Here is a 25,025-nt window from a genome sequence, read left to right as displayed (position 1 = left end):
TTCTCAGAAAATAAGCCACATAGGTTTTGAACTCAAATGTACAGTAATCAGTGTGGAATTTAGAGGGCAGTTCTTATGTTTACAAACAGCTCTGCATTACAACTGCCTTAAAAAAATGCACCCAATTGCTTCTGTACAAACACATAAGTTAACCCTTGTGATGTTTGGGATAGTAGGATTCTTAACTCAGGGTTTTTGCCTGCTGAGGGTGAAAACTGTTAACATCAGGCCAGCTGCTGTCTCAACAAGCAATTCAGTATGAATTTCCTAATAAAGAACAAAGGTTCTCAAACTTCTTTAACATGTAGCATCCTTAGCTGATTCAGCTGTTAATTTTGATTCATTAAAATGCTGCAGAATTTATAAAAGAGAAAGTCTGATGGGAACCGATTATGGCTCATGAAAATGAAACTCATTGTATTTCTTTGGCTCAGCAGGTGAGCACAATTGCCAATCTTTGTTTAATATACAATAATTTAATGGTTTCCATTATAACTTTGAAAACAAAAAACACAGCAAATTCATACGCTTAATAATAAACTTAAAACTAAGTAATGTAACAGATGTATAATGTGACATCTTACATTATCTTGTAGAGTATCCATAATTATCGTGACAAGAAAATGTAATAATTTGAAGGCAAGACGTATCAGGAAGAAACAACTCTACACATGTACAAGTAATACTCTCTATGTTCAATAAATAATTTAAGTAGCAAACAAAAAATAGCCCAAAAGTAGTTGGGGAAGCAAATAGAGAGTAAATGAATAATGGGAAACTAGTTACACAAAAAAATAAAGCAGAATATATAGGATTTAGGAGAAAAAGAGAGAAAAATCTCCCAAAACAAGTATCAATAATTTCCCAATATTCTAAAATCCTTATTGGAGGAGACATTCACCCTAATAGTGGCCCCACCTATCACAACAAATATCAAGACAATTCTCTTCCATACACAACTCTAACCATACAACTGTCAACCCCCAACCCCAGTAATCTAACTTTTGTTGTCATAAATGTTAGAAGCATAAGAAATAAAATTGTTTAACTACATGTCTGGATTATGGATCATAAACCAAATATTCTCACTGTAACTGAAAATTGGTTTAAACTCAGCATTAATAACTCTAAAATTGCACCACCAAGCTATAAAATCACCCATAATAACCATATAAAGAGGAAAGGTGGTTGTACTGCTTTAATATTTTCCCATAGTGATATGATTTTAGCTTTTGTAAAGGTTGGGTAGTAGATGACTTTGTCTATGTCAGATTCAAGTTTTGTAGGTCTCAGTTCTATCAAAATACAATTGAGTTCAGCTTCTCAAAAGTGCATAAATTAAACATTTATAAGAAATATTTAGCTTTGATAGCTCCTGAAGAGTGACATTTTAAAAAGCTTCCTGCATATATATTCAGTCCCTGAGCAACCCAAGGCCAGCCTTAGGTCAATTGGACCAATTTGGCTAATAGAGCCTAATAAGGCCCTGCTCCCAAAAGGGGTCATACATTAGGCTACGACAGGGCTATTATGCTTTACATGACCAAGATATTTGCCTAAGAGACACTACAGTAAAGTGCAAGGTATTTTCCTACTGTAGTATTGCTCCAGTAGTACTTACAAGTCAATTATTACTCAGTACTATATTAGTAACTGCTGCTTCATGCCTCTTGTATGGAACACAGTGTTAGCTGCTTGCTCTGTCATAGTAGTTAGTTGCTATTACCAAGTGCTCAACAGGCTTTCAACCAAAACTAGGTAGATTAACCAACTGGCTTTGTGCACTGCTTCAGTTACTGTATCAGATGGCAAGACCAGGATTATTTGGAAGATTGATGGAGAGGTACAGTTTTCTTTTGCTTCTCTTGCTGAAATGGGGTTTATGAATGGTTGTTAATGAATTAAGTTACAAGGAATAACTGTGGAATAGTCAGTCTCACACAAGTAAAAATTCAGCTAAACAGCCAAAGTTGGACCAGAGAAGTCAAACGTAGAAACAAGAGAAACAATGGTCCAAAACCATAAGTTTATTATAAAACAACAAACAAAGTTTCCACGTTAACAAACTCTTCTTCAGTACAGTGTTAAAACAGACAAGCTGTAATGCATCAATGCATATCACATGCCAGCCAATAAAAACAACACAGTTCATCACATGGTATAAAAGTTTACAATCTTAAAATCAAACTTGACTAATTCATATAACAATGCATCAATTTGAAGTTAAGATACATAAGAGTGTTTCTCTTTTAATAGTGGTTTTAAACTATTAATGACATTTAGTCCTAGAGGGTGGTCAGCCCAAAAATAATGTATCCATTTATATTCCTCTATCTCTGTTTTATTAGCAAACTTGCCACCTCTGCTCCCTAGTGTGACTTGTGATAAAACACGAAATTTAAACCTATGCTACACACAATTCATCATTATATGCTTTGTCAAAGCATTAGTTGGCACACTTCTTCTAATATCAGAGAGAGGTGAAGAAATTCTTTCTTGGTTGGCCTTTCCAATACAGAATGCTTTGCAGGCTATAAAGTTCGCTAAGCAGACCACATCCTGGGTATTACATGTTGCATACTCTGTAAAGAAACATTTTTGATAAGTATGCAGATGTATAAATTCATTAGATATATTTATATATTTACAGAAATTACAACTATAACATTGGATCGTAGATCTTAAACAGTTCTTTCCTGCTATTTTAGGTTTACCTTCACTCAAGTCTTTGTAACATAGAAACTGCTTTAGGTTCCTTTCTGTTTTATAGATGAACTGAGGTTTTTCTCCTATAATTTTACTTAACTCAGTATCAGATTTAAGTATAGTCCAATACTTCTGTATTACAGATATTTTCTGGGATGTACGCCTATTATATTTAATTATATATCTAGTAGGCCCCTCTCTATCTCTTTTAATCATAGCAGGTTCAGAATTTGTAGTTTGAGATGAAATTCTTTCTTTCCTAATTACATATTTATTATTCTCTATCAATTTTGTATCGTAGCCTCTTATCCTAAAATCTGAGACAATAGCTTCTAGCTCTTTCTCAAAACTATTATCAGTGGTATTTAACCTACTGGTCCTCAGAAATTGGCTTTTAACAACACTTTTATGGATATACCCAGTGTTAAAATTGCTGTTATGTAAAACAGTATTAGAACTACCAGCATGTATTGCTTTAATACTACTTGACTTCTGGTTGTTGGTCCTACCTTTGTGAAGGTTGTAATCCCCAGCTGTGTCTGCGTGGTTAGTTCTCTGTCTCTTCACTTTCTGCTCCTGCTTCTCCCTCTTGTGCTGCTTACAGACCTTCCTTGAACTGGAATCTAAAGTGAAAGTTTCAGCTGTAATGTCCACTGTGGAGTCTGAACTAAAAAAGAAGTCTTGGGTCACACAACTAGTTCATTTGGACACTGTTCTCCTTGTTGTAATATTTTGGTCACACAGACAGTCCATTTAAATTATTTCCTTCATGTTGATGCGATTCTGTAGCCAAATCCACTACTATTTTATCAGTACTTTCTGCTGTAATGGTGGTTGCATTTTTCAGTAGCTGAAGCACATTTTCTTTTAGCAGTTAATGGAGGAAAAGCATCTAAGTCAACTACTGAAGTTCCCACATGAGCTGATTGGCTGCTGAGCCCACTGAAGGGTACCGTATTCTCTGTAGTATTAGATACAGTAGTTGAATGCACAGATGTACTACTTTTTTGTGTTGTTTCAGTATTCCTCATAGAATTAGGGTTATTAGAGCTTTTGGGCCAGTAAAAAAACGTGCCATTTTTGAAGTCATTCACATCACAAATAAATTTCTTCTTTTTTATAAAAAATTAGCTGTACCTCAAATCTATCAATTCTTTCTACCATTAGCTGATATTCTGCAGTGGTGGAATTAAAGTGAGGTAAATCAACAAAGTCTTGCTCTATTCTCTGTATATTAGCCAGGAGTTCATTCTCCGCAGGTAGAAAAAAGTCATTCATGAGTCTCATATAATTAAGGCTTAGTTGTAAATTAAGCTCTTGCCATCTTTTCAGCGGCTCAGGGTATTATTGCCATAGGTTGGCATTTTGGTTACCCTCAAACCTCTGGGTACAATACCAGCTTCTAAATAAGCCGTAAAATGAAACCTTTGAAGCTGCATTCTCTTATATTTCTGTACCTGATGCTCCATTTATTGCAGCTTCTTCTTATTGCCCAAATCCACTGAATTATTAGGTATAACGTCATGCTCTCCATTAGACTGATGTAACATACTTAAGAACGGATTCTCTTTAGCTGCCAAAGCTTGGCTAAAGGAACGCACTGTTGCAGTTACAGTCTCTATAGCCGACATAGTAATTAAAAAAGGACAAACAGCTGGCTAAATTTGACACAGACCGATATGATGTAGGTAATACTTCAAAAATAATCCAAACACAAGTAAAAAGTCACCTGAACAGCCAAAACTGGACCAGAGAAGTCAAATGTTGTAGAAACAAGAGAAACAATGGTCCAAAAACATCAGTTTATTATAAAACAACAAACAAAGCTTTCGAGTTAACAAACTCTTCTTCAGTATAGTGTTAAAACAGACAAGCTGTAATGCATCAATATATATCATATGCCAGCCAATAAAAACAATACAATTCATCACATGGTATAAAAACCTACAATCTTAAAATCAAACTTGACTAATTCATATAACAATGCATCAATTTTAAGTTAAGTCACATACGAGTGTTTCTCTTTTAAAAGTGGTTTTAAACTATTAGTGACATTTAGTAAATAATTTATCCATTTATATTCCTCTATCCCTGTTTTATTAGCAAGGTCACCACCTCTATTTCCTTTGGCAAGCTTGCCACCTCTGCTCCCTAGTGTGACTTGTGATAAAACACAAAATTTAAACCTATGCTGCACACAATTCATCATTATATGCTTTGCCAAGGCATTAGTTGGCACACTTCTTCTAATATCAGAGAGATGTGAGGAAATTCTTTCTTTTAACTTTTGGTTGGTCTTTCCAATATAGAATGCCTCGCAGGCTATACACTTCACTAAATAGACCACAACCTAGGTATTTCACTTGCATAGGCTTACCTTCACTCAAGTCTTTGTAACATAGAAACTGCTTTAGGTTCCTTTCTCTTGTATAGGTGAACTGAGGTCTTTCTCCTATAATTTTACTTAACTCAGTATCAGATTTAAGTATAGTCCAATACTTCTGTATTACAGATCTTATCTGGGATGTATGCCTATTATATTTTATATCTAATAGGTCACTCTCTATCTCTTTTAGTCATAGTAGGTTCAGAATTTGTAGTTTGAGTCGAAATTCTTTCTTTACTAACTACATATTTATTATTCTCGATCAATTTTTTTTATCATAGCCTCTTACCCTAAAATCTGAGGCAATAGCTTCTAGCTCTTTCTCAAAACCATTATCAGTGGTATTTAATCTACTGGCCCTCAGAAATTGGCTTTTAACAATATTTTTATGGATATACCCAGTATGCCTGCTTCATGCATGTACATATCTTGTCGCCTGGACATTCTTCTTATAAATATATGTTTCAAAAGATGGATAGGTGTGTGTAATATTAACATCTAAAAAATATATATTGATGCATTACAGCTTGTCTGTTTTAACACTATAGTGAAGAAGAGTTTGTTAACTCGAAAGCTTTGTTTGTTGTTTTATAATAAACTGAAGGTTTTGGATCATTGAATAGTCAGTCCAGACAGCATGAAAACAAACATTAGCAAGCATAAAAAATACAGGTACTATGAGGTGAGGTAACTTCTGATCACTAAGACTTGAAACAGAATGCTACCAATTCAGCTGAGAAGTACTTATTGCAGTCATAGACAGAAGCAATATAACCCCTGCGAAGTAAAACATGAGGTGTATGTGTTGAGTGGAGAAAGGGAGAGGGAAAAAGAAAATGATTTGCTTTGCTGAAAGTGTTAAAACAGTAACACGGTGAAAAACAATCAAAGAAACAATACACTTTAATCAGCATCAATGCAATAGTGGTAATGTAAGAGCAAGCCTACAGAGAAGTACAAGTCAATGTAGTAGAGAGTATAATGAGCACAATTATATATAGACATGATGCAAGAATTCAGTCAGAAAAATAGGTAGTAAACTCGATAAGAAGAGCGCCTGTACACTGTCATAACATCATATAGAATAATGTTCTCATGGAGGAAATAATATGCAAGGATTTAAGTATGCACAAATATTGGGTTTTGGATGTGAATGAGAGTAAAGCATGAGTTATATGAGGCAAAGACAAGAAAGGAGGGAGAGAGAAAAGACAGCAAAAAATAAAATAAAATATAAAAAAATGCTGGGGAAACAATGGGGAAGTGTGCAGTTATCTCCTAATCAGGTTCAAGAGACCCTGGCAGTACTAAAGAGCTTGGGAATATGTTTACTGGTAAGCCAGGTTGCATCCTCTGTTGACACACCATATAGACACAGGTCCTCAGTGGATCATCAAGCAGGGACTTTACAGTGTGCCTGAGTGAGTTAAACAGACTGTGACAGATAAACCACAGGAGATGCTAGTTCAGGAGTAATACAGGCGTCCAGCAATTTACTTCTGTATTAACATGTCTTATGAGAAAATGTAAGCTAATAGATCAAAATATTAGTTTACTTTAATAGATAGTGATATCAAACATTCCAGATATCTAATCTGCAATGAGCTTAAGCTAAAGAAGCCAGGAAGTGGAGGGAGAGGTGGTATGGTTGGGGGCCCAAGGAGGGGCCCCACCAAAGTGGTCCAAATTGGGGCCCACAGTTACTAAGGCCAGTCCTAGAGCACCCTTATATAAAAGAAGAGCTATCACTAGGTGAATTCAATTATGACAAAGAGTCTCCAAACATAGTACCTCATATAATAATGTAAAAAAAACATCTAGAAGTAATTGCAACAGTGTACATCAGAAACCTGCAGAAATTTATCAATCATAAGTTATACCACTACAGAAAATACTGTTGTATATATTTAATGCAGATTAAATCAGAGCTGTGTCCCTGCTACTTAATTTAGACTTGGAAAATAAGGCAAACCTCACTTTATGATGCGTACCTTCATTGGAACACCAAACAACGTTGTCATCTAGCTACTCACATTGAGGGATACAAAGGCAGAACATTCTTTTTTTTCTTTTAAGTTGTTGTGATGTAAAAATGTAAGCAATACTGTGAGTCAGTGGAAAATAAGTCAGGTCAGAATAATATTGAGAAGCCATTGCTGTGGACGTAGAGTAATTGGAATGTCTGAATCTCTTGAGATGCCACAGTAATGCCACAGTATGGTTATTCCCCCTTCTCACAAAAGTACTTTTTCATACTCTATGGCAGACCCTACAGTCATTTCTCTTTTCAAACATCTTCATCTAAACACCTTACAGCAGTTAACTTTATTCCATATGGTAAGGATGGGAGAGCTAATGATAGGTTTGGGAAGAAAGTATATACTTTTTCAACCTAGGCCTTAAGAATATCGAATTGCGAGGCTGACATCTTTAAGATTTTGCTAGCTTCCTTTGACAATACAAAAATCTTAATTGCAGACCCGCCTTCTTCACACATTATCTAAATTCTTTACTTTACTCTGTGTTTCGGGTAACTAAACATTCTGTAAAATGTTCTTACGACACTGCTGATGCTGTATCTCAAGTAGTTGCCACTGGGTCAGTGATGAGAAGATTTGTCTGGCTGCCAAGGATATGAAGGTTGAGGTCCTGATTGCTCTTCTGAATAAACAGGGTTTTCTGGCCCTTACTCTGCTGTGATCCTCAAATGATTTGATTAGAAGGTAAAGTTAATTCAGCGGATTACCTATATTGTTCAATCCTTAATACCTAAATATAATAGAAATTTCCTTCCAGTTCAGGTTACTTTATACAAAAACAATATGCAATCCCAGCAAAGCACAAACAGACAAGCTTTCAGAAAACAATTGCAGGGAGGTACCAAAAAATAAGGAAGGGTCCTCTCAAAATCAAAGATATTCTAAAAAAACAGATTGACTATATGACTCATCGTGTTTTTCCTCCCTACCCATCTTGACAACAAAGCTTTCCCAGATACTGTGTTATCACTTTCCTCTGTGTCACCAGATAACTTCAGACATTCTGAGAATAATTCAAAAAGGCTACTAGCAGTGGGATTCCCTTCCTCCTTTCCAACAGCAACCTCTAAATCCATCCAATCAGACTTCCCTGCTTCCTTCTATCCTATTCAAACTTTATACACACACCTCCACACCCAACTAGTCTAAAACCAATCAAAAGCCTTAGTTAATTACCACACTACCACTCCACAGACAGCCACTCCCACTCCTAATTAAATTCACCCATTAACACACATAGCATGGTCTCTTCCAAACATATACAACTAAGTAGCATACCAGTGACTAAAAAGGTCCTTGTAAAACTCGGCAAGTGACAACCAACCTTTCGATATTTGAATAAAATAAAAACTTTCCTTTAAATCACAAAAACTAAGCGCTTTCATCCCAGTTGTATAGAGGGACTTTTTTAGTCGGAAGGTTAGTTGTCACTTGTCGAGTTTTACAAGGAACGTTTTAGTCACGTGACTGCTATCTACAGCTGTTTTTCTTGTGGATTCATGATTTGTCTATTTTAATATATAGAACTAAGTACCCAAAAAACATTTCAGGAAACCAACTTTCTCTACATCCATGCTGTCACTTAACATGCATCATGCTATCAAAATGTTTCTTTTCCACATTGTCTTACTGCTTCTGTTAGCACTACTTTCACACACATCTCTCTACTATATTATTCCTGCAGACCATAATGTCCCTAAAACCCCATTTAATCAAATATATTGTTAAGATCAACTACCTGTTCACCATATCTTCTGAACTTCACCACTCCACAACCTCCAACATGTACAACTACAGATAGCCCAGAACTAATACTATAACTCAAAACGTTCTATAAAGTTAAAACAAAATATAGATACATCTCCTCATATCAACATATTATTTTTACACTGATATTTAGGGAGGACATCCACCTCAACCCTGGTCCAACCCTGGTACCTACAATCAATCACATCATGATTCTACCTAATATATTTCCTTTCCCAAACCATTAGGATGCCTTATATCTCTTAAACATGAATCTTAGAAGCATCTGCAGCAAAGTACAAGATACACACATATGCACTGCATTCTATAACTAATATATATTGACCAGAGAAACATGGCTAAAGCCAGAGACAGATAATGAGAAAATGACCCTTCCAGACTACAATATGGTCAGAAAGGATAGAGAAAAGAAAAGATCAGCATGTGTTGCTGTACTATACCAAAATACTCATAGCATACACCTGAAAACATCCCATATTTTAACAAAGCAGAAATTCTCATTTTAGTGCTAAAACTTAACAAACATAAAAGCATATGCAATATAACACTGTACATACCACCAGGTGATAACACCAGTAAAGTAAAAGATATCCTATACTGGATGTCTTATAGCATACATCATGAAATCATAACACTTGGGGATCTTAATGCTACATGGCAAATTACCAACTCTGAAACCCCTTTCAACATGTTAAATCATTATAATTTCACCCAACTTATTAATATACCCACAAGGTTCAACAAAAGTACAAATGAGCAATCCACATAAGTATAAGCACCTCTGAATACTTACCTGATAATATCAGTGACCACCTCCCTACAGTTGCAGTAAGGCAATTCAATAACAGAAATAAAGAAATCACCTATAATGTAATATGCAATCTCTAAAAATTCAGCACTGAAGCTTTCATCAGTAGCATTACACACTGTAAATGCTCTTCCCTAAAAGCACTACCACTTGACCAATTAATATCCATCTTCAATACAACTTTTCTTAATATACTAAATCACCATGCTGAACTGCAGACAAAAAAGTGTAAAAGCTAACCTAGCCTCGTAGCTAACTGAAGAAACTAAACAACTCATGGGCTTTAGTTAAAAATCATGGATAAACTGGCTGAAATACAAAACACAAAGTGCCTACCAAACCTTTAGATACCTTAGAAACCGTACCAAACAAAAAGATTAAATCAGACAAGCAATTCTACTGCAAAGTGCTACAGCACAAACATCAGAATACTCCAAACCCCTTCTGGCCCTTCATAAACACATTCTTTGCTCTCTGCCACTCCACCACACACTAACCTACAGCAAATAATAGAAGAGAGGCTATGATTCCCCAATTTAATATCCATTTCACACAACCTGTTCTATGGATTCTCAAGGATGCCCCCCCCCCCTTCATCCACACTTCCATGACTTCAGCCAGGTCAGTTTACTTTTCAATTTATCCCAATAGCAAATATAAAAAATCTCTACTTAAGTTAAAACCAACCACCTTAGTAGCAAGCAACCCTCCTGACAATGATATAAAAGCAGCAGCATTTGCCCTAGTTTATCCAGTATACATTGTTATAAACCACTGCATCTCTGAAAAATATGTACCAGCCTTATGGAAAAAATAATTTATTATACCCCTGTATAAAGTAGAGGCATCTACAGAATTTAACAGCTATTGGCCAATAGCTACCTTACCACTGCTGTCAAAACATTTGGAAAAATACATCCACTGACAAATGTTAAAAGACCTCATAGATAACCTTCTGTCCAATACCTGACACAGCTTTTGCCCTAAACATAGTGCTACAACTGCCCTTCTCAGTTTCACAAACACTATAAACCACAAGAGAAATTTAGTCCACTTGCTATCATCTATTTTTTCTTTTTTTTAACATGCCAAAAGCATTCAAAACTACCTTAAACCAAAATCTACTCAGAGGACTTTCATTGCTTAGCCTTTCTCACTCAGCCCTGTCATGGTTTGACAGTTATCTCTCAAACAGACAAAATTCACTGAAATGGCAACAAGATTTTTCATCCTTTTTCCCCTGTCTACAAAGGAGTCTCACAGGACTCATGTTTTAGGCCCCCCTTTCTATTCAACATCTTTATAAACAAACTTCATACAGCCTTGAAACAAGCATCTATTATAAAATATGTGGATGACGTCACTCTAGTCTGTTCATCCCTACGCCTCTCAAAACTCTCCTAAGAATCCTTCCTGACCACTGAAGCATGACTAGAAACATCTAGTCTCCTTCTTAACCCCAAAAAACAATGCTAATGCTTTTCACACCAAAGAACTTCTCAGATCAAAAACATTTCATATTGTCTTCAACATTAAAACTAAAATAAAAGTAGAATCTACCAGGAGTTATAATAGCTAAATGTATACAATTTGATTAACATATATTCTAAACTGTTAAAAAAACACAACAGCAGTTTGGATTATACAAAAGTTGTGATGCCCATGCACTGGCCCAGTAATCAAGGACCCTCAATCCTCACCACTAACAACAGTGACGGGCGTGCACATTGGAGGGATAATAAGTACACACACACCGTAAAGTACAATTTCCCTTAAGAGCACACAGAGATCAAAGTCAGTCTGCGGCTGGTTTCTCCCTTTCTCTCCAAATCCCCAATAAGACTCCCCACTGGCACAGCTATAGGGTCCAGATCTCAGCCTAGTGGTCAAGCTAAAACCTCCAGCACCATCTCTGTCCAACCAGTGCTTCGTGTCCCTGCCCAAGTAGCTGTAGCTGCCACACACACACACACACACACACACACACACACACACACACACACACACACACACACACACACACACACGCACACACACACACACACACACACACACACACACACACACACACACACACACACACTTTAAGATTTGATTTATATACAAACACACAGACACTCCTGGGGAAGGCTAGCACAGGCTCTCCAGCTGTGCCCCCTTTCTGCCCAGACTATAAGGTAGTACTGACTGCCACCAACCACTAATATCAGCTACTATAAGGCCCTTCACAAAGGGTGACCAGTTTCACTATGTAATATAACTGTGTTGAACAGCAAGACTATTGGAGTGGCTTGGACAGTATCACCAAATACTACTGAATCAACAGAACCACAACTTGCTGGGTAAAGTGCTCCTCAGAAAAAACTATATACTCAGCAACAAAACACAAAAGGAGCTCACCAATGCTGATGTTAACAAAAACTCCAGTTTTCACTTCAAGAGTTTAATATTCAAAAACAAATTCTGGATCCAAAAGTAAGCGCTTTCACGTTCAAAAACGTTTCATCAGACTTCAATAGCAGCACATCATACTACACACCTTATATAGCAATGAACCAACTCATATCTTGTTAGTTAATCATCATAATTATGCAATTAAAATTTAAAGTTGCATATACACTGCTTTCAACAGATAAAACAAATATGCCTGCTAATTAAATAAAAATAAAAGCAAATACAATTCATTCACCACATCACACTATTAATGAAAAATTAATGCGTAAAAATGCGTGTATGAAATGTATATACATATATAAATATAACTATAAATATAAAAATATATAAATAAATATGTAAATAAATATATATGCATGTTGTATATCTATATATTCCTCATGAAAAATGCATATACACATAAAAATATATACACACTTATAAAAATACATATAAACGCTAACATCTTTAAATATTATTAATTACTATTAAAAACGAATTCTATCCAATATCAAGCTTTAATATTTATAAGGTCTTGCTGCTAAGAAAGGCTTGAGTGAGACCTCATCATTTAAACCATACGCTTTATGTGCTTGTAGCCTCATTATCCATCTACATTCTATCTCTTCAGTATGGTTCTTAATATCACCTAGTCTGCTACTCTTCTTGGTTAATTCCAAGACCATAAATTTAAAACTGTGTGTCATGCCATTAGCCAGGACATGTTGTGCCAGGGCATTATTTGTATTTTCTTTATTAATGGCATATATATGTTCCCTAATGCGTTCTCATAATGTCCTGTTTGTTTTTCCCACATAGAAAAACTTGCAAATTTGGCATTGGGCTAAATAAACTAAATCTCTGGATCTACAATCTGCGTAAAACTCAAAAGTATACTCTCGTCCAGTTACTGGATGAATGAACCTATCTTCATTATTAATATATGTACACTGATTACAAGATCTACACGCATGAGTCCCTATCCTTTTAGAAAACTTACTATTCACGCTGTTTCTTTCATAACATAATAACCTTTTTAATGACTTCATATTCCTATAAGTTATGTTGGGTCTAACATCTACCAAATCCCTTATTTTCTCATCTATTGTTAAAATTCTCCAATTATTATTAATGACTTCTTTAATTAGTGTATTTCTATTAGTAAAGGGAATTATCAATCTATTTTTATTGTGTGTCTCAGAATCCTTTCTATCTGAAATGTTTTCTGTCTGTCTGTGAAAGAAAGGTTTACCCTTTCCCATTCTATGTTTACTACATAATGCAAGTGTGTCACTAATCTCTCTTTGCTTGTATCCTCTGTCTAGAAAATTCTTCGCTAGTGTCTTCTGTTGTTCCTGATACGTGTCCTCCTGTGTTGTTAGCCTGGATGCTCTATAGACCTGGCCCTTCAATATATTTGAGTACACATGTTGGGGATGCATGCTATCACGATGTAATAAACTGTTTTTCCAACACGGTTTTCTATGCATCACTGTCTCTTTCTAAGCATTCACATCAAAATTCCAAAATTTAAAATGCTCTCACTACTGTCTCAGTTACCTCTCACTTCACCTCTCAGTTTTCTAGTAACTCTAGATTTAAAAGTTGCTTATCATCACATTCCAATTCTCAATGATTTGATGTGCTTTTGAAGATTTTCTGTTTTTGGTTTATATCTTGAGTTTTCTGCCTTACCCCTTTGGGTTGTCAATAGCTCCAAGAATGTTTACAAAGTGCCTCACTCCTGTAATAGTCCATTGCAGTTACATGACATTCCCATTTTTCCATATTTAGATGACTGTCTTGTTTTTTCAGACTCTTTCATAAGTTGTCAGGAGTTTTTTTCTTGGCTAAACGACTTTGTTCTCAATCTGGGATTTCAAGTGAACCTTGAGAAATCCTCTCTCATTCCATCTCATGGGATAATATTTCTAGGATGTCTGCTGGCTATATAACTTGTGGTGGCTTTTCTTTCCCAGGACAAAGAAGAATTTTGCATGGAACAGTTTCTGACATTTTCCAAACTGGTTCTACAATCTGCCAGGGAATACCTCAGGATTCTAGGTTTCATGGTCTCTGCAATTCTCAGAATTATTTTGGCCTGTCTTCACATGAAAAAAAAACACAGTGGTGCCTTAAATCAAATCAAACACTAGCATGCTCTATCCTTTCAGATTCTGGTGTTGGAATTTGTCAAAAGGAAGATCCTCTGATGGGTGAATCAGTTCTTTTTATCCCTTCTACACCAACTCAGTTTGTAACCACAGATGCCTCAGACTTTGCTTAGGAGTTGTATACAAAGTGGTGAAAGTCTAGGATCTGTGGAACCAGAAGGACAAATTGAAGCACATTAACTGTAAAAGAAAAAAATTATGGCACATATAAATGCTCTCAGATCTCTAAACCATCTCTGGATTCCAGGCCATCTACTAGTAATCCCAGACAACACCACAGTGATGTGGTATATAAACAAGAGGGCACTTGATCATACTCTTTGCAGACTAGCTATGGTAGCCCAGGAACTAGGAATTCATCAAAATCTCTCTCTACAGGCTACTTACATTCCACCAAAGCAGAATGTTGTAGAAGACAAGCTTAGCAGGTCCAGCACAAACACCCATAAAGGGATGGTGTAGCCTGTGGTCTTCCAGGAATTGATCCAGCTCCACATGTAGATATGCCTCCTCTCTTCACAAAGACAGTTGAAGTTCTGCTCCAGGACTCCTTGTACAAAGACCTGGCGGACAGATACCTTTTCATTCTCATGGATCGGGATGGGGAGGTTTATGTAGGCCTTTCTTCCTTTCCTCTGATAATCAGGGTCCTGTTAAGATTCAGAAGGACTATCCATGGAATATTCTGGTAAACCCCTTTTGGCCCAAGCATCAGTGGTTCTCCCTCCTTTTGAAAATGGCCAAGAGCATTTACAAAACAGGATAGATTTACTCACAAAAGGCAGATGTTTGTTGATCACTCTAAACTTTAGTTTCTTCAACTTACTTCCTAGATATCATAATTTTAATACCTTTTAGAGAAGTGTTTATTTCTGAAAAAGTGCAGCATGTATTACAAAAGGCAAAGAAGCCTTCTTCTAGGAAATCAGTTATGGCTAAGTGGAAAGGATTTTCTATTCGGTGGTAAAATAAGAATCAAGACCCTTTTAAGGCACAAATTTAATTATTTATTTATTGACATTTGATTACTGGGAAAAGTCTGACTGGGTAGAAGCCCATTTTCAGTGGAGGCCTGGGGAGAAATGTTTCAAATTATTACAAAACATTTTAAGGACAATAATTTTACAATCTTCGAAAATAAAACAAAAACATCCACAGTTTAAACAATTATAACAAATTAGACATAATATAAAACATTGGTTAAAAATGCATACAAGTTATATAACAATAATTTACTATTTAGAGAAATTTTAGACAGATTGTAGAGAAATTAAAGGTAAGTTAGTCTAATACAAACAGGAATTGTAATACGAAGTGAGAGAAAAACAAGCTTATGCTATATTTTGGGAAAAAGTCAGGGAAGAGAATTTGACAGAAGTAAGGAAGTCAGTGAAGACGGGAGAGTTAGGAGGTATAAAGAATGAAAAGGTACTTGTTCACATTTAGAGATATAGCTTATCCTGGTTTTAAGCAAGAACAGAGACAGATTTTAGCTAGGAAGTCTTTCAGAGTGGTTTTGAAAGATGGGAGGAAAGATATTGACATGATACAGGTAAGGAGTCCCAGGCCTTAGCAACCTTGTATGTATACAGACAATGCCCGGCAGATTTGATAGGTTTATAAACAGAAAGGAGTTTGTGGTCACTGGATCACAATAGCTGACTGGGAACACAGTTGTATAGAATGGTTATTAGTGGATGCCAGATCATTTTATAGGTAGCTGCTGTGTATATGTTAGTTGGTGAGGCAATTTAGGCTTTTTAGTGCTATACAAGGTCCTGAAGGGATATTTGCTGCAAATTTAGCACCTTTGTTATAGCATTGTTAGAGGTTTCATTTTTGTGAAGCCTGGAGGTTAGTAAGGATGGGAGTCCCATAGAAAAGAGTGGGGTGGAGATAAGTAGTGGCAAGTCTAGTTTTAGTTGTGTTGGTGAGAAAGTGTTTGGCTTTGTAAAGAATCTCTAGTTTTTGATGAGTTTTTCTTATGCAATGTTGTATATGCAGGCTGAATGTAAGATTATCTTCCACTATCACCCCTAATAATTTGCTATGAGAAGTGACTTCAGTGGTTGTAGTATCAAGAGGGAGGACTTTAAATTTAATTTTTTCATGAGACAGGGATTTGAGGGAAAAAGTAGTAATTTGTTCTTTTTTGGGTTGAACATAAGTTGTGAGTTACAAAATCATGTTTCAGTAGCTGTTAAAGCTTCCTGAGTAATTTTGGGAGCTGTACCATGTTTGTCAGCATATATTTTGTATACATTTTGTTCGGCAGTATTTTTGTGAATTATTACCTTCTGGCCTTTCTTACAATTCAAACTTCACCTTTTAGCCATTTCTGCTTGTCTGAATGTGGGTCCTTCCTTTCAGGCTTACATCAAGTGAAACAGCTTGTGAATGCAGTTGTGTAAGTAAACGTACTATACTAGTAGATATTCACATGATTACTGCTGCAATACCCTTAGCAATATGGGTTATATCCTGCCAAGGATACAGCAACCTCCATGTGCCCAAACTGTCAGGCAGCTCAAGCTGAGCTGACTAAAAGGCAAATTTGGGTGTGCAACACTTTCAACAGCTTTCCTGCCAGCAGAGAGAGAGGGAGGCTGAGCCCAGTGAGGACAATGCTAGGAGCAAAAAAAAAAAAAAAAATTGTCCACACTCTGACATATAAAACACACAAAAAAACAAAGAGGATGGCGAGAGGGAGCAGCTTCTGCAGCAGTGATCATTCCAACATCTACTGTTATGGCTAGTTCAACTTATACAACTGTACTATGTTTACCATATAGATCATTGTTGTAGTAGCCTTAGCTATATGGGTAGATTTCCAAAGCTAAATACATTTGGGAGGTGGAAGGATAAGAGTCTAGGAGCCCCTGGGGAATGGCCCTCACAAATCTTGATCTGGACCTAGAAAAGGAATCAAGCTTATAATGCTTTGTAAAAGCATATACAGAGGACCAAGTAGCAGCTTCTAGAATACTCCCAGAATCTAACCCTTTCAAAAAAGCCACAGATGAAGCCAAGACCCTGGTAGGGTGGGCCTTGACCTGCCCAGAATAGCTTTCTTATGGTGAGTATAACAAAAGGTAATAGCCTTAGACAATCACTTGAAAACAGTCTGTTTTGACACAGGTTGTCTCTTCTTTTTATCCTCACAAGAAATGAACACTTGATCCAAAGATCTGAAAGATTTACTTCTGTCAAGAAAGTACCTGAATTGTTTGTAGACATCTAAGGTATGGAATATCCTTTTCCCTCATTTTTAAGTTCAGGAAAGAAAATGGGGAGATGGATAGTTTGGCTTAAAGTAAACTTGGATACCATTTTAGGCATAAAAGCAGGATTAGATCTCAAAGAAACCCTGTCCCTATGGAAAATGAGATAAGGTTGACTCACCATAAGAGCTTGCAACTGAGATGCCCTGCTTGCAGATGTCAGAGCAAACTGTAATAGTGTTTTCCATGTTAAGAATCTCAAGTCAGACAGATTAGCTTGTTCAAATGGAGCAAGTGTTAGCTTCTCTAACACAAAATTAAGATCCAAAGTTGGAGCCACCAGGTTTCTTGGAAGCCTCTTATGCAAAACCCCTTTCAAGAACATTTTGGCATGAGACTTTCTTGAAAGAGGAGGATCCATGAGCAGACATGCTGAAACGGCTGATAAATGAACCTTGATGCAAAGTAATTCATACAAATAGTGTAAAAACAGAGAACGACTAACACTGAGTGGGCAGTGCTTATGTGGTTGGCACCAGTTAGAAAATTGTTTCCATTTCCTAATACATGATTTTCTAGTAGCAGCCTTTCCTGCCTCCATTAGTACCTACTGCATGTTCTCAGTAAACAGGTGCCTAAAGGCAATTAAGACCCTATCATCCAAGCAGTCAGCTGAAGATGATTGATGTTGGGGTTTATCAAACACCCCTGTTCTTGTGTGAGTAGATCCAGTCTGTGAGGAAGCTTGTGGTAACTGCCCCTGGACATTTCCAAATAAAGAAGAACCATGGCTGCCAGGGCAAGAGGGGAGTCACCACAATGATCTTGGAGGATCATTCCTGTCAAAGGAAAAGGAAAGATATCTGTCTTCCAGACCTTCTTGCATGGGATTCTGGAACAGAAACTTGACAGTCGATTGTTCAAAGAGGAGGCAAAGAGGTCTCCTTGAGGAGCTCTCCACAGATGGGGCAAATCTCAGAAGATCCCCTGACCTAGTTTGCATTCATGCAGGTATGTCCTGGTCCTGCTCAGCTTGTCTGCCACACAGTTTTGCTCTGACAGAATGTAGGATGCCTGAAGTGAGATTGTGATGTGAAGCTATATCCTAAACTAGCATGGCTAGTCTGCAAAGGGGGCATGACCTGGTTCCATCCTTGCTTGTTGATGTATCACATGGTTGTAGTATTCTCTGTAACCACTTGAAGAGGTCCCAGGAACCAAAGATGTTTCAGAGAGCTGAGTGCCATGATCAGGGCAAACATCTCCTTGATATTTATGTGCTTGCATCTGTCCTTGGTGTACCCCACCCACTGCACTTTTATCCCTCCTGAAACTGCTTGAAGTCCAAAGTGTCTGTGGTGACTGACTGCTTTGGAGTAGGGGAGGGGGGAGTCCCAGAGTTAAGGCTATCTGATGTCTCCGCCAAAAGATTTCAATTCAAACAAACTCTAGCACTGGGATTTGAAAAGATAAAGTGTGTTGATGCTGGGATCAAAGAGATTTCAGATACCACTGTATCTTTCTCATCTGTAGTCTTGCCAGGGGCATCATGAGTATCATAGGTACCATAAAACACAAAATCCTGAATTATTCCCTCTCAGAGACCAGATTCTGAGTGGAAAACCTTAGAAATAGGCCTAAATAAAGATACATTTTTCATGTGAAAGAAAAGCTCTTTGAACTGAGGTGTCTAGTTGGAATTGCAAAAACACAATCCTGTGTGAAGGAGCCAAGAAGGACTTTTGAATGTTCTCTTGGAATCCCATCTTATGTAAGAGATCTCTCACCCAAGACAGAGATTCCTGACACTTTGAAAAAGAGTCTGCAAAGATAAACAAGTTGTCTAAATATGGAAACATATGAATACCCTGTAACCTGCAATGAGCTATAATTGGAGCTAGACACTTTGTGAACACTCTTAGTGTAGTAGATATTCCAAAGGGTAAGGTGAAGAAGTGATAATGTGATCCAGACACACAAAATCTTAAATAAATGTCTGAACTGAAGATGAATACAGATGTCATGATATGCATTTTTAATGTCTAGTGTCCCAAGGAAACTTGAAAGAGGAAGAAGCGGTAACAGGTTGTGCAGTGACATCATTCTGAACTTATGCACTATCGTGAATAGGTTTAGGAAAGAAAGATCCATAACTGGTCACATTTTCTTTCTTTGGCACTAGGAAAATCCATGAATAACAACCCTTCCCTACCTTGGAAGGAGGAATTGGTTCTATCACTCTTTGGGACAGCATGTGACTAATAACAAATGGAAACACAACAGGCTGATCTGGAGGATGAGGAATGATCCCCTGGAAAGGAGGAATTTTCTCTCACTGCCAGCTGTGATCTTGATGAATGATTTTCAGAACTCATTTGTCTGAAACAATCTGTTGCCAAAGAGAAAAATGGAGATTCAGACATTTTGGAAGAAAAAAGGCAACCAGGGTGGAAGGGGGTCACAAGGTATCTTGAATAGTTATTCAGACTTGCTGGACTGTCCTTGATTTTGGGAGGTTTGAGACTTTTTTTGGAACCCCATTTGCAATTTCTTCCTAAATGTCTGTTTACATGAACTATGCTGAGATTGGTTATTCTGTTTTTTTGTCAAAAATGGATGAGGACTTAGAAAATCCCTTGGACAATTTGGAAATGGAGGGGTGAAAAATCTTAGAGGTTCTCTGGATCAGCCTGGCCCATTCATCACACTTTTGATCACTTCTGCTGCAAATCTGTATCCAAGGGAGACTTTAAAATCTCATGTAACATCATTTGGGATGTTCTGAGAATCCATCCATGCACACCTCCTCAAAACAGTACCAGTAGCCATAGCCTTTGAAGAAGTATCAACAGAGTCATACATACACATTGTAAACAATGAGTAGTGACCTGTGCAATAAAAGAAACTAAGTTATTTAAATCAGGTTTTTCCTCACAAGAAGAAACTGTAGATAAAGCATTCCCCATACTTTCACAATTTGTCAGAAGAAACTTTAACATATGAGCCTGATTCAAAATTCTGAAAATTCAGAAAAATCAAAGCTGCAGAAGTATACACTCTTTTCCCATACCTATTAATTTCCCATACTAATTATAAAGAGTAGGGTTTGAATTAACAAAGTCCTCAGCAGCAGCTGAATCAACTAAAGCTATAGCTACTGGGACAAGGTAATACTGTATAAAAATTTAAAAGACTGAGGAGCTTTATACATCATATTTACCTTTTTAGGGGCAGCTGGCTGACTATCTGGATAATTGAGGCAGTAAGACAGACATCCTTTAAAGCAGACATAACAGGAAGAATGGGTGTAGGTTCTGGAAAATCCGTCTGTAACAACTCATTGTACTTTTTGGAGGGATTGAGAAACCTCAGTGTTTTCCCACTGAAAACACTGGCACATTTTATCAATAGTCTCAGAGAAAAATAAACTCCCACAGAGAGAATCAGAAACTGTGCCCTCCTCTGAGTCAATCAGAACTCTACATCTTCTTGTTCAGATTCAGAATCTTGAATCTCTTCATGAAAAGAGGACTCCCTCTTTCTTTTATCAGAAACTACTTTACAAGAAGGATCAATATCCTGGATGAAACCCTAAGCCAGAGCCAGTAAACTACTCCTATTAAATATAGTTGAGGAGGAGTAGATACACACTTGGTATTTTGTTGGTAAATTGGGCCAACTCTGTTACTAATGGCATTAGCTGCTTCCCCAGGGATGGGAACAGTATTCTGGAACAAGAGGGAAATTTTCTCCTTCTCTGTTCCTTCTCCCAAGACCAACAAGAGTGGCTGTCCCTTGCCCACTAAGGAGACATCAACAGCCACAGAGGACATTGCTAACCCCTGGTCCATAATGGCTGTAGGTTCTACACCAGAGGCATTTGGGGTAAAAGACGAGTGGTCTGAGGTACAACAAATGACTACAACAGATTCACCCATCTGTGGCTGAGACAAATTGCAAGCATGTTGTGGCAGCAAAGGCTATTTGCTTAAATTTTTATTTTTGTGGTTGGAAGAATGACCAACCATGGGACTGGTAGTCTGTCCATGCTCAAGCCAAATATACTGCCTCTTTCCTAGGGAAGACGAGCAGCAAATGCAAGTAAACACTACCAGACCACAGTAGTTACTGTCCTGACAGAAGAAAGCACTTTAAACCACTGTCAGCCACATAAAAGAAAAATAAACAAGGTAGCCACAGAAAAATTGTTTTCAGCTATTTTACAGTTTTTAAACTGAAAGAGAAAACGAGTGCTCCATTTAAAAAGGCATTACAGTCTTGAGACAGTCTGTTAAAACACAACACTCTGAAGAGGAAAGCAATAAAACATTAACAAAATTAAGAAAATGGAAGTTTTGTTTCCCCAAAGGGAACTTATCTGCCCAGCAAAAGAAAGCATGAGCCGACTGTCAACACTTGAATAGCTCAGTGGAGTATACAGTCTTCGGTGGCAGTACACTTCCAAAAGGCTTTGCACCCAACCTTGTCTTTTAGTCAGTTCAGCTTTAGCTGACAGACAGTTTGGGCACCTGCAAGGTGCCCTGAAGCTTTGGAAGCTGGACCGCTGTTATATCCTTGGCAGGATATAACCCATATAGCTAAGGCTACTGCAGCAGTGATCAATATGATGAACATCAGTTCTGTTCCAGTTCCCATCCTCCTGTAATACTCATGCATGCATGCAAATGTACACACACACACACACACACACACACACACACACACACACACACACACACACACACACACACATACACACACACACACACGAATACTTCTGCAAGTCCTTGTAAACTGTGGTCAGATTAAGAATTTATAAAGTAATTCCATATGAGTATAGATGTGCTAATAGTATAATCTGCTAATTCTTTACTCTTTTTATCTCTTTATTTCACTCAGTTCACATAGATAATAGTGTTATATATAAAATCATGACAATGCTAAGTGGTTTGGCTACCAGATTTCTGCATGGTGGGGCAAAACTGGCAAGTAAAATCATTGATGTTGCCATCCTGTAATGAAAAAAAGTAAAACAGGAAGCTAACCTAATTCAGCAAATAAGTAATTTTTGCTGACTACACAATACGGCTGTATGTGCAGTGGTGTAAAAAACAGAAAGGCTTCTTTTTTATACCACAGAAAAAACTATTAGGAAATAAAAATAGCAAGGTTTGAGGTACAATAAATACAACAGTATAGCAAACAAAACTGTGAAACAGAGTAAAACTGGTAGACCGAGATAGATTCATGCAGACTGATATGGGTGATGGGCAGCTCCTACAAACACAGATAATTCAAGCACTGACTGCACAGTGATGCTGTTCAGTCACATTGTTCATAATGACATTAAAAGAGATAATGTGAGATGTAACTAAAGAAACCTAACACTTCCAACAAACACACATCATTTCCTTTTGAGCTGCTCTGAGACTGAAAATGTACAACAGCAAGGGGAAGCTAGCAAATAAAATCATGGACTATACCATCCTAAGGCAAACTACGAAGAGCAGTTCCTGTCTCCTGAACCTAGTAACTTTATTTGAAAATGTTACAGAAGCTATGCAAACTGGTCACTATATGCCATATTGACCTAGCGAAGGCTTTTGACACTCCACTACATGCTGGTATTATTGGGAAATTAGACAAACTTTATGTAATTACCCGTTATCTGCGGGACTGCAAACTGGCATAGCAAAACAAATAAATGTAACACCTACAGTAGTCACTGTAAGGAAAACTTATCTTTGTTTTCATTTATTTATATTTTCCTGGAAGTTGTGTCAATTTGCAAACATTTGAGCAAGGACAGTTTGGCAAATAAAATCTTCAGCTGTGCCATTCAGATACAAATAAGAACAAATGGATTGCTGAAAAAAGGTTCAGCCTAACCACGTCATCAAACAGGATGGTTTTGTTTTGGATGCAGTTTTGTCTATTGCTCTATATACATTGCATATGAGAATAGGTTAGAAATCAAATTTCTCACTCTGTTAAACAAAATTAAAGGTGGAGGTGTGGAATAAAGAGAAAACAAAATTAGATGAAATTTATTTGGGGAGTGAGAAAGCAATGGACATAAATGATTCAAGACATTTCACAGAATCCACTTATAGTAAAACAACTTCCATCAAGCACATCAAAATGAAAGCCTCTTTCACAAAAAAAATCTCAAAAAAATATATTTTTGCAAATTGCAGGGAGAGAAGCCCAATCTGCTTCCTGTGTAAAAGGCTTTGCCCCATATCACCTTTCTTAAATATGCTAACTATATTGCTTGCACAACCATATGGAAAGGATAAACACCTATGGTGGGATTCAGAAAGGCTTACTGTGAAGGCAACGCCAAGATAGCTGTTTCCCTCCCACACAGTAAGCCTTTCTGATTCTTAGATTGCCCTACCTCTGAAGTTTCACACTTGTGGAAGCCTCAGCACAGAATGGGGTATTGTTGGCAGAGCTGAATGCTAATATAGAAATCCAGGGGACTAGCTAATACTAAAGCTAATTAGCCAGGTACTCTCCCCTGGAAATACCAACAGTCCCTGATTTACACTGCCAAGCAATTCAGAGAATCACTCATCAGTATATAAATTTCACTGTTGGAGGAACATGTGAACACTGTCAAAAGATTGCAGTCACCCATGTGCTCCTATGGAAGCAGGTGCACTGCAGGTAAGATCAGAGAAGACACTGGGGTGGGGGCTTAGTGTTTATGCATGTGGACATGCATGTGCATGTCTGCATGGGCATGAATGAAGAACAAATTTTTGAATGTGTATGTCAGTGTGTGCATGTGTGTACACACGTAAGTGTGTGCAACCTGGGTGGTCACACGGGCGGTGGGTTAGTTAGGAACTGATAACCTGGATATCTGTGTGGGTTTACTATTGTTTGTGCGAATGACATTCTGTCGGCTGCAATATGCCGAAAATCAGAATGTCGAACGCACAAACATTTGTGCACCAGATAGTCAATTCTACTTATGCGAATGCACTACTGCATTCACATAAGTGTAAGTCAATTATCTGCATGGAGATCACGGTACAGTTGGGAGTGGAAATTCATCTACAGCCCCACTGTAGTGCAATCTCGGAGTTAGAATATATAAGTGGGGGAGGGCACAGCACCCCATATGGGGGGTGCAGGGGACGTGATTTGTCGTATAGGAGTTTGATTTACATCAGCTCCTATATGGCTATCACGTGGTGGTTTTGACAAACAACGTCAAATGTGTTGAGCATTTGGTTTGACATTGTCAACGTTAGTTCTTTTTACTTTCGGTATTACTATTCGTTTATTTGAACGAAAAATGTTTTTCCGTTCGAATAAATAATAGTAAACCGTGTGTGTGTGTGCGTGTGTGTGTGTGTGTGTGTGTGTGTGTGTGTGTGTGTGTGTGCACACGTGTGAGTGTGTGATGGAGCATATGCGTGGATTGATAGGCGAGTATGATCATGACTGTGATCAACTGTGATGAGGCTTATTTGTTGA

General features: G+C 37.4%; 1 protein-coding gene across 2 annotated transcripts in view; it reads right to left on the bottom strand.

The window, feature by feature from the left end:
• KCNH1 (potassium voltage-gated channel subfamily H member 1) overlaps positions 1–25,025 on the bottom strand; it is a 2,413,895-nt gene that overhangs the window by 1,837,580 nt on the left and 551,290 nt on the right. The window lies entirely within an intron of this gene.

Source organism: Protopterus annectens, chromosome 1.part0, assembly GCF_019279795.1.
Source record: "Protopterus annectens isolate FY-2018-M chromosome 1.part0, PAN1.0, whole genome shotgun sequence".
NCBI classification, from domain to species: domain Eukaryota; kingdom Metazoa; phylum Chordata; order Ceratodontiformes; family Protopteridae; genus Protopterus; species Protopterus annectens.
This window is presented reverse-complemented; position numbering and strand designations above follow the sequence as displayed.